The following is an 11,408-nucleotide window of genomic DNA, read 5'->3' on the forward strand; positions in this document are numbered from 1 at the left end:
GGGAAACTGTCTCAGCAATGAAGATTTTAGACAAGAATATTAAGCAATAAACACTTCCAGGATGTGTCGTAAAGTCACACCCTCATGTCTTTCTCTGACAGCTGACAGCTGCATACAGTACATGGCTGTGGGCACAAAACTAACTTTGGCTGCAAAAACACAATTTAACAAATGACTGTCATATGAATGTCATGTTTCCTACTTCAGAACATCTACTATGTTATTTGTGCCACAACACTTTATCGATAGTTGTCACTGAAGATAGAGAAACAATAACACTTCACACTTACAAAAGGTGGCAGAAGGTGCTTTAAATTTTCTAGATATCAAATATCAAATATGATACAATATGCAACAGATTGGTCCTGTTAGTGAGCAGCCCCAATACATTAAATAACAATAAGAGTGTTATGACTTATGAATGGTTCGCTGGCTAACAAAGAAGGGAGACACAAGTGGCAATAATTAACTGATATTTATTGCAGAAACAAAACAATATTTATTGCAGAAACAATAAATGCAATGAGATAATCATGCTCTTTTCTTCCTACCACAATTTCTCCAGGTACAGACAATTTGTGACAAACATAAATTCATGGTTAGTTGGTAATGGCCCACAACTTTTAAAATACATTTCCAAATGACTTTACCTGCAGACGTAAAATAAATGTTTACTAACGCACCAAGTACTGTTTAAAAGGGTTGAGAAGTTCAGATACTTGTCTCTGAAGTCACGGATGCCTTCCCATAAAACAATACATGCTTTGATCCAGTGCATTACCACAGAAAGAAAACACTAAAAATCTAATGTGATGGATTGGCTGTCACAAGCAAGTTTCTAGTCTGACAGCATGAATCAGTGACCGCCTGAATAGCAGAAAAAACACTTTTATGGTAGAAAGCATGTAACAGTAGTACATGCTTTGTAGTAAATGAGCTGAAACAAGCCAAAACACAAGTGTGGTAATTTAATGAGCCAACACAGAAAATGACAACACAAACAGACTCCACCAGTTCTCATGAATTTCCTTTTGACCTGAAACTACAGGCCCTTTTCAAAACAACATACATTCCTAAAATAAATTACACAGGAATCCCTCTGCTGAAAGTAACCTATGACCCCTGAGCTAAAATGCGACCTGCAACTTCTCTTTCATTGTTGTTAAAAGCAATTTGTCAATAGAGAAATGTCATGTAAATAACCTTCATTATCATTTCAACAACACATAACTATATTAAGGGTTGCTTTAATGAGTAACTCAGGTTTTGTTACATGTTCAACCTGCTTAGAGGGATAATCTATAATATCTGTCATTTGTTAGATCATTTGTTTTTTAAGCTCCTGCATCAAATTACACTTTAAAATACATTCCATTGTTTTCTCAACTGTCAGCACATTGTAAACCTCATCTATGCTGGCCTTAACAAACAATAATAATTTACAAAGCTTTATGCATGTCACATGTTCCATGTATTGTCATCACTACAGAAAGGTACCAAAAATGGAAAATAACAGGTGAAACAGAGGGAAGCTTTGCAGGAGGATATAGAAGATGACCAGTAAGAAGAAGAAATGTAACAATTTAAACGCCTTCTGTGTCTCAGTGCACCGCACACATAGTTTGTAAGTGAATCACAACGCATCAGGAAACAAGAGGAATCTTGCTGTCGAACATCATCTGTGTTTGATTGCGGCCGTCATGGTTACCCTGGTCACATTCCGGGTCCCACGGTGTCATGCTTCCCAACATTACTGTCATAATCTGATGGATGTCTTTAATTACTGTGGACCCCAACACTGTAAAAGACAAGCACATTGGCCAAACACAACAACAGTCAGTAGGTAATGACACATAGCAAGACTTCACCCTCATTCCTTTATGTATCCGTCAAACTATGATTGTATGCACAATGACAGCACCAGTGGTGGAATGTAACATTACTCCAAGTACTGTACTTAAGGTACTCAAAACCTCTTTTTTTAATTTAAACCTAATAAAATAAAAATAATAAAAACCTAAAATCTAAAAATAAAAAAAATAAATGCTGCTTACATAAATAATAATCATATATATATATATATATATATATATATATATATATGATTATTGTGTTGATAAATTGTTATGATAAATTGTGTGTGTGTGTGTGTGTGTGTATATATATATATATATATATATATGTATATATATATATATATACACACACACACACACACACACACACACAATTTATTTTGAATATATATAACAATCTGAGTGGATCCATTCTGCATAAAAAGTACTTCTTTTTTTTTATACTTATTTTAACATTTTGATACTGGTGCTTTCGTACTTTCATTTAGGTGAGTTTTGAATGCAAGTGTGGTATTAGTATATTTAATTAAGTGAGGGATCTGAATATTTTTGTCACTACTGGCCAGCACCTGCGCATTTGTATCTGTAGCAATAAGGTTTGTAATGAAGAAAACAAAACCCAGAAACGTGATACTTTTGAACTTTGACTTTTGGCACAGACAGCAACTAATCGGAATATGCTTACGTGTGATTCTTAAGTTAATGTCCCAAATGTGAAGATGTTATACGTTACTTCTGTCAAGATTAAAGAAAATGTGTTTTTACTGGCGCTGGCAAACATGTCAGCTAAATTACATCCTCATTAAATTGACATCAACCGTTGTAAACGCTTTTCATGTATTTTTTCTAACTTTTCTTGGCGGTGCAGACTGTGACTTACTTTCAATTTGTAAAAATGCAGTTTCAGGAATGACATTCACTTCTGACAGCTGATGCAATTTTGAGCATTTTGACATGTGGCTTATATATTTTGTTGTCCAAACTACTTTCCATTTCATTCAAGCTTTCGCAAATGATCTATTGGTCACTGGCTATGATCCTGTAGCCATGTTCACATTCCAGGAGTAGGGTCAACAGCAGGTGGACAATGTGGACAAAACTTTATTTTATTAAATTATTTTAGTATTTTTTTCATGTAGATGTTAATCAATTAATGAACCTGCTTGGTGTTGAAACAGCTTTTTGAACCCATACTGGGTCCCATGTCTGGTTCTCTTTGCTAATAGCATGCTTCTTCTTGGTCCATGAAAATCATTCTTTTTTCCTTTTCAGTGAATGTACAGTTGCAATTAATCCCAAAGATGCCTGTTGCCTGCATGCGTAGCCTAAAGCTCATCCACAATGACTATTAAGTATCAGTTTATTGTTGATGTTTATTGGTTAAGCCATACTCTCCAGAGCTGTTATTTTCATATGCACAAAAGGTGTAGTCCTAGATTGACAGAAAACATATGTTTTATTGCTCCAAAGGACAAAGACTTAAGGTAACTGAACTTCTTAAGTAATTGCAGCTTAATGTTGAAGTGACTTTTTGAAAGAAATATTGTATTTCCTGCATATTTAACTGATCTATTCACATGTATTGCACAACCAAAACTGGTTTGTATTTTAGAAGGGAATTGCCCTGGAAGTCTGATGCTTTCAAAAAGGTATTTCAATGCCAGGATTGTTTCTGGGAAGTGGTGGTTTATCAAGGGACCAATATTCATCAATGTAATATTTACAATGTACAGTGTAAAAAACGATTTGTTTTTTTTTCCTTATTTTCTTTTTGCAAAATAAAGAAAACACCCAGAGGGCCTCTCTCTTACCCAGCCCCCTCTCTATTTAAATGGTGGTTTGATCCTGCCCCCAAATGTGTATGACAGTACTGTTTTAGAGTATTTTTATCACTTGTCCCACATCCCACAAAATATTCCAAGACCTTACACTGGACAATGGATGACTGTAAATCTGAGTGTACCAGAAAAAAAAAAATAATATAAGGAATCTATTGTTAGGTACCAACAATGTCGTTGTTAAGGGGGTTAAATAATATACTTTTGTCAAGGGAAAAGCTGATCTGGCCATATTTAAAGGGGGTTCTTTGACCTCTGACCTCAATATATCTGAAAGAAAATGGGTTCCATTACCCATGAGTCTCTCCTTACAGACATACCCACTTTTTGCTAATCCCATGCAGTTGGAGGCAAAAACATGCAGTTTTTTCAAGAAGTACAAATGTGTTATTTGTGTTTGACTTTGTGTTGTGTGAATACAGTTTTCATTAACACAGATGCTTTTGTGCTTCACACAACACAAAGTCAGACACATTGTTTATTCACAGTTCATTCCTTTGTTTGCTATGACGCATCCAAAGCGGCAACCGGCAACGGTGTTATGTTCTTACTGGTTTCCACACTAACTGGTTGCCGTACTCGTGTGTGCAGCTGTGTTTTGCCTCAACTAGCAGATTCGTCACATTTTTAATAAACATAATTGACGATTTCCAGGTCGCATCTCCTATCTACTGTGGATAATATTGTTGTATAAGTGAACACTACATCACAGCCACCTATAAATAAAAAGAAAGCATGAAAATCGAATGTTTGCAAGATCATTTACAGCTGGATTCGAATTCACTACAGCAAAATTAATTGTTCATGAACCATCACCTCTAGCCTACATGTGAGCTACTCAAGCTCAGTGCCTCACTTCGCGGCAAGAATTATATTGCATAAGAAGCTTACTTCAGCATCTAGGGTAACACTTTTTTTTGGACTGATCTAAAATAACTGGTTACCTTGAGCTGCACATCAAAAAATTCGCGAACATATTTAACATACACTGCAAAAAAGCCAACTTGTATTTTTTGGCCTAAAACAGTGATTTAAGTTGGTAAAACTTGGAAATATAAATTATTGACATTAAGGGCAATAATGTAAGTTAGCACAACAAAGCAAGCCAGTTGTCTGCTCAAAAACAAGTTTGTGAGTTGTTGTTACTTCTACCTTTAAGTTGGGGTTCAAAACAAGGGACAATATAGTTCTGCTAACTCTTATTTCTTTGTTGTGAAATGCGGGAAAGCGGTGAAATTTGGTCATTAGCGAAAGCTAGCGGCTAAATGATGCTAGCGGCTAACTGATGCTAACGGCTAACTGATGCTAGCGGCGCTGCTTGTTACAGCTACAAGAGTAGCCATTAGCGTATGATGCTAACTCAAAATTGTCGTGCCAATTCAGCACATTGCAGAAGTTAGCAGAAATAAGGATTAAAAGTTATTACAATGTAAAATTATAAATTAGTACAACTTACAGTTGACAAAAATCTGAATTCAGAGTTGAGCAAACTCAAAAACAAAACTTAAAATATTTAGTATAATTGTCCAACTTAAAATTTTATCGAAGTTTGTTGCCTTGAAATTTTTAGTTCCCCCAACTTTTCTTTTTTTTGCAGTGTAGGAACCGGCATGACAGAGAGAGACGGAGATTTGAGATCTTCTGACATTTACGCCTGGGCGAATCGGAGCCGCACAAGTACCTAGGGGCTGGATAGGAGGGCGTGGACAGGCTGGCTGTCACAGAACAGTTAGGTAGACTGCAAGCTACAACCAGATTTTCACAAATGTCATAAAATGAGCAATAACCAGAATATTTAAGGGTGTGGTAGTACTGAAATCCCCCTACACATAAATGAGCTGTTAGTAGGCTACTTTTGTGATTTTTTTCAGAAGGAAAATCAGGTTGTAGCTTGCAGTCTACTTTCAAAAAGTTGACGTTATTCTCAAAATTTCTACTTTTTCTTCAGCATTGTATTTCGACTTTATTCTCGCCATTTTGACTTTTTTTTCAAAGTGCATAATACATTTTTTCCCCACTCCTCTCATTATTTTTCCTCCTACCTGGCCCTAATCCCCTTCTGTAGCCTACATGTCCTCACAGAGTAATATTTTCACAGCTCACTGTAAATAAACATAAAAAAATAAAAAAATAAACAACAAGTCTTGGACTTCAAAGGGGTGCAAGCCAGCAAGGGTAGAGTAATTTAATGTATTGAATGGGTTAATTGGCTTCTGGATAGTTTTTTTCCCCCAGATCTTTATTTAACAATGAAATAAATACAGGCATTCAGTATATAAATACGATATACAAAGAAAAATGTCAGTTACAGTAAATTAAATACAGTATATAAAAATAAAATAACATAATAAGGCACATAGGGTATAAGGTGCTTCTCTTTATATTATTCTGGGGCTTCTGAAAATACGTTTTCAAAGTGCATGAGAGTGCGTTCACATTTTTTATTTGACATCAACTCTAAAGTTTCGATATGACATTTTAATCCTCTTGTGAAAGCGTTAAAGTTAGGGAGGGATTTGGAAAACTTCACCTTGTGGATGTGAAACTCTCCCATCAGAATCATAAGATTTATAAAGTTATAAAGCATACTGTTTTGTTATTAGATTCAAATTTTGAGATAATATCTTTAGGTTAAAAAATGATGGCCTGTCCAGTCTGATCAAGTATGAAATTTTCCATATCCCTCCAAAATATAGATGACAATGGGCAAGTATTAAATAAATGTAAAGTTGTCTCTGGCTCATCTCCACAGAAAGTGCACATTTCACTTATATCAGCAAACCTGGAAATTGATTTTGGCTTCTGGATAGTAGAGTTGTAGTTGGGCCCAATGTGATGTCATTTCGTGGGTCCCAAAATCTCTGGCAGCATCTCTGCTGCCTTAGAACTGAGCAAGGCATTTAATTATTCACTCAACCGTGCTGTTTGAGTTCATACAACAGCTCCCAATGTGAACTGAGCATTTGAATGAATAGATAGTTGATGGTCTGCAGCTGTGTATCTAACACAGTCCAAGTTAATTAATCTGAAGTGAAACCACTGCGGGTGAGGACGGAAGTAAAATGACATGCACTGCGCAACGCAGGACGTGGTGGGAAATGACTGCAGTCCCTGCGTTCAGAAGCCAACGGAACCGCGGGAGTAGGGGCAGAACCACAGCGTTTGTTTTTTACAATGTAAACCAGACAGTCTGAGCAGCAATGAAGACACGCCGGAGTGTCACTTTGAATAAAGAATGACCAATGGTAAGTAAAGAAAGCGGACTGCGCGTATGTTAACTCAAATGATCTGAAGTTGTGACGCACCGAGTTAAACTGACATTAATCCACTCCACACTGTAGCCGAAGTAAAGCCGAAGTCAAGTCAGTGTTAGTGCGGGGATAATGCAGCACACATTCAAAGTCTGTACCATGTAAAGCAGCGTAGTGAACCGTTTTTAAAACTTACCGGGAGCCGACTGCACGTGCATCCGTCCGCCTGCCTCCTCCGCCGAGCGACTGGCTGTTTTACTGTGTGCTGGAGACTTACAGGATCTCCAAACAGGGGAATTCCGTGTTAATAACTTCCCATCTGCCAGTCAGAAGGAAACCGAAAGGTTTGGGATTTACGGGAATTGGGACCTGGTTTGCAGGAATTGACAGACTGCTTTAATTTCCACGCGAGTCATTGATTACTTGTAGTAACAGGTTAGCTTTGCAGATCATCATATATCCACGTAAAAGTAGCTTCTAATACTAAAGCCATGCATTCAAGGCTTGACAAGCAAATAGTTAAAATATTCATAATTATGCAGCATTTTATTTTAAATTAGGTTATGATGTTATTGGATTTTAACTGCTGACGCATTCGCTTGTACGTAGCATTATAATCTGTGGTTGGTCAAGGTGGAGCTGGTTCCAATTCCTTTATACTTTGTAGGATATAACCAGGTTTCATTTATCCATTTATGTTTTGTGTGCTAAATATTAATTTGCAAAGTAACTAAGCTTTCAAATAAATGCAACAGATTAAAAACTGCACTAATTCCATCCAAAATGTAAGTTTAATTGTAGTTTTCAATGAAAGTACAAATAGAGTTCATTTAACAATAAAACAAATGTGCTTAAATTAATGTACTTTCCATCAATGGATTTAGCAGTATGACATTCCAAGTGTTATTGGGGGGTTCCTCACATAAAAAAAAAAAAGTTAAACTGTATATCATAAGCATGTTGGATCAGTTGACTGACCTCTTTGCCTCCCTCTCTCCCTGCATCCTCACTCTGTGACCATAAACTCTCAGCCTCTTCTTTGTATCAGTGTCCTTGCTCTTCTGCTTCTACCTCTATCACTTTCCTGTGACAGAAAAAGTAGTCCTGAAGAAGTTGGAGAACATTACAGGCTAATCGTGCAAACTAATCTTAACAATACAGTAAGTAAGACACCAATTGTATTTATTTTGCCATGCTGCGCACAATTATGTGTATTCTCATCCAGAAGAAGCAAGCATTCCAGTCAGGAAATCTATATCAGAATGGGTGCATTGTAGTCTTTAAGTACAGTGTAGATTGCCTACAACATGGTGTAGACTTCTTCAGGAATAGCACTGATGAGGTGAGTTATAATTTTTCAATTATTTCTCTTATGAAATCTGATCACTGGGAAGAGATGGAAATACTGTTAAGTGAAAACAGACAAGTTAGGACAGCACTTTTAAAAGTGTTGCTCATGAAAAAAAGCAAATGTAACTTAATACTATGGTATTAGAGGCTGACAAACCTTTGTACATTCACTGTACAGTCAGATTGAACAGCCCCCTGTTGCTTTGATGTTATATTATTATTGGAGGTATCGGTTACGAAAGATGCAGCCAGTCATACAAGGTAACTAAAGCAAAACAAGGAATGAAACTGGTTTGAACATGTTTGTTTAGAAAAAAAGACACTAACAGGATGAAAGATTGACAATTTCCAATGAACATCTATTATTTGTTGCAACAGCCAGCACACACTTTGTGGCATTGTCAGAAACTGATACAGTGGTCTTTGAATAGTCTATACACTGAAAAATAATAAGTCAAAACACAATGTAGAATACACAATTACATTTGAGTAGATCACTTCTTTACTTTTGTGTAAACATACATGGAAGTCTTGATGGAAAGATTGTTTGAACATCAGGACTGTTTAATGTAAACTGTCAATTTTGCAGGTGTTTGCATGTATTTAAGCTGAAGTTGCAAATATAACATCTCAAAATAACCTATTATTATCTAAAAGCATGCTTGGAAAGTAAACATCATTGACATGTTGACTTGACACCATCTTCCCCTCCTATGAAATGTATTTCTAATATATACAACTGTCATGCTTTCATCCGTTAAAGAATAATAATATCACAGACTTGCTGCAAAGCTCACCCTGCCCAGCGCTGAAACAGAAGCTACATCAGTGCAAGCCAAACATCACGGCGACAGTGAGTAATGATTATTCTGTAGTTGTCAGCAAACTGCTTTTTGATGAGTGTCTTTCATTTTTATTTAGTGTTTTTCTTGATATATAGTGTTATATCAATGTTTTCCTTAAGTTTGTGGACGACTTGAGTGTATTTGGTGGGGCTTAGATTAGCTAAGATAATGTTACATTTTCAATAAAAAATATTAAATTTTACATGATTTTGGACCCCATTATAGTCATATATATATAACATAATAAACAAATGAAACCCAAAATGCTTAGAGACAAAACTTGCTAAAGAAGTTTACTGTAGACCAACTACAACCATTACTTCAAGAAAAAGTCATTTAGTTAATTTTATGCGCTCAATATTGATTTTGCATTCAGTTAAGCGGTGTTTAATGCACAGTCAGCTGTTGTATAACCATCACGGTGGATAGCAGCTGTTATCTAGGCCAAAGGTGGTTGACTGGTCTACTGAACTTTAATTGGTTTGGTCACAGAGGGTGTACACTGTATGACTCAAATGCTGACTAATATACCTATATCCTTCAGGACGTTGTGAGCACCTTGCATAGCCTAACCTGCAAAATGAAGAATTTAAGCATTAACAACACAGCTCAACTGGTCGGGTCTGTCCTTGACTCGCTACGGTGCCACTGTAAGGAGAGTCAGGTGAGTCTACTTGCATTATTTGTAAAAATAAAAAAACATAAAAATTGTACATGTTCTTGATGAATAAATGTAGTTTTTTAAATCAAACTTTGGAAGGGGCAATAGCAAGGTGGCAAACTTAAGTAAATGCTTCTTTCGGTTTCTCTGTGTGAGACGGTTAACTGACAAAGACATTGGAATGCTGGCAGGCTACAGTGTTTCCTTTTGCCAAATAGTGGGTGACTCAGTCTGAGGTTATAGCCTGTTGGTTATGGGAGTTGATACAAATGGGAACCTTTTTGTAAACTATTTTACTTGGTGTCAGGCAGAGACAAGCTTCAGCAAAAAATATGTGCATTCAGAAGGTGTTAGTCACAAAAGGCTTATTTGTGCACTGAAAGAAATAAAAAAAAAAGTCATTTGGGTGCTTTTTCAGTTCCTCTGGTTTCATTTCAACTATTTAAGGTGTCTTTCTGAGTCACACTGAAATGCAATATCAGATGATTTTAACAGAATACAGAGGTGGATGGTAATATTTTTTTGCTGAATCAGTAGGGTGCAGTATAAATAAAGTTTTCCCCCAAAATTTGGCGGAAAATCACACCCTCTTTACTCCTGGATCAGTTGTGTTTACTTCATTTTGAACAGTGTGGGATAAAATTCAATGATCCAGGCTCTTATATAAAGTCTGAGTCATACAGTGAAACAAACCAGGGCCAATTCAGAGCCTCGGGCCTCACCAGTCAACTACAGGTTGATCATACGGCTCACACTGTCACATGGTTGGTTTTAAACTTTTGCACAAAAATACTGTAGTTCATCAAACCTGGTATAGGGTAGAAATTAATGGTATGCTGTGATTGGGATTGTCGGAAGAGACAGACTGTGGAATGAGATTTGTTTTACTTCATATTGATAATTCTGCTTATGATAATTCTGCTGATAATCACTAATGCAGTGATAGAGCATTATCAGTAAAAGACACTTTCATTTCATAAACTGATATTCATGAGATCCTCATTAAGGACTTAACACTAATAAGGATGTGTTTTTGTGTTGACTTCTATCGACTAGATCGCAGTACCCAGAGTGACGAGACCTAGAAGAAGCGAGCAGAGACAAAGACAAAAGGGGATTAAAAATGCTTGCAAAGCCAAAGCAATCCTGTCTTCAATGACTGAATGCTACCAGATGCTGAACATTATACTAATGGACCAAACCAAAAAACCAAACTCAAGCTCATCGCAAAGCTAAAAAGCAGTTTTTCTGTACTGCACAGAAGGATTATGGAAGAGGAAGTTTCCACTTAATTTAAGCTATCCTGTCAAGTACCAATATATCTCTCTTGCAGCTGTTTCAGATGTATGACTACTGACTCTTCAGATAAGATTTTCCAAGCTACACAGACACAAGCTTTTCAGCGAGAATAAAGTTCCAAGGCCGTCCAACAAAGTCGACTCTCAGGCACTGTGCTTAGGGCCAACTGTGTGCTGCATATACCACCCACTACCATGCAGAATTCACATGAATGTCCACAAAAGGAGCATGATGCAAAGCTCAAGGACTCTTGGATGATGGAAGGTGTATTCAGAAGAGAAGCTATGCATTTTAAAGGTGCAAATGCA

General features: G+C 36.6%; 1 long non-coding RNA gene across 1 annotated transcript; it reads right to left on the bottom strand.

The window, feature by feature from the left end:
* Nucleotides 1–756: 756 nt before the first annotated feature.
* LOC131962354 (uncharacterized) lies at nt 757–7,216 on the bottom strand. The gene is made up of 2 exons (XR_009389924.1): nt 7,142–7,216; nt 757–1,798 (listed from the first exon to the last, which is right to left on the bottom strand). It is a non-coding gene; the product is annotated as an uncharacterized LOC131962354 (long non-coding RNA).
* Between the last annotated feature and the right edge of the window lie 4,192 nt (nt 7,217–11,408).

Source organism: Centropristis striata, chromosome 23, assembly GCF_030273125.1.
Source record: "Centropristis striata isolate RG_2023a ecotype Rhode Island chromosome 23, C.striata_1.0, whole genome shotgun sequence".
Lineage (NCBI taxonomy): Eukaryota > Metazoa > Chordata > Actinopteri > Perciformes > Serranidae > Centropristis > Centropristis striata.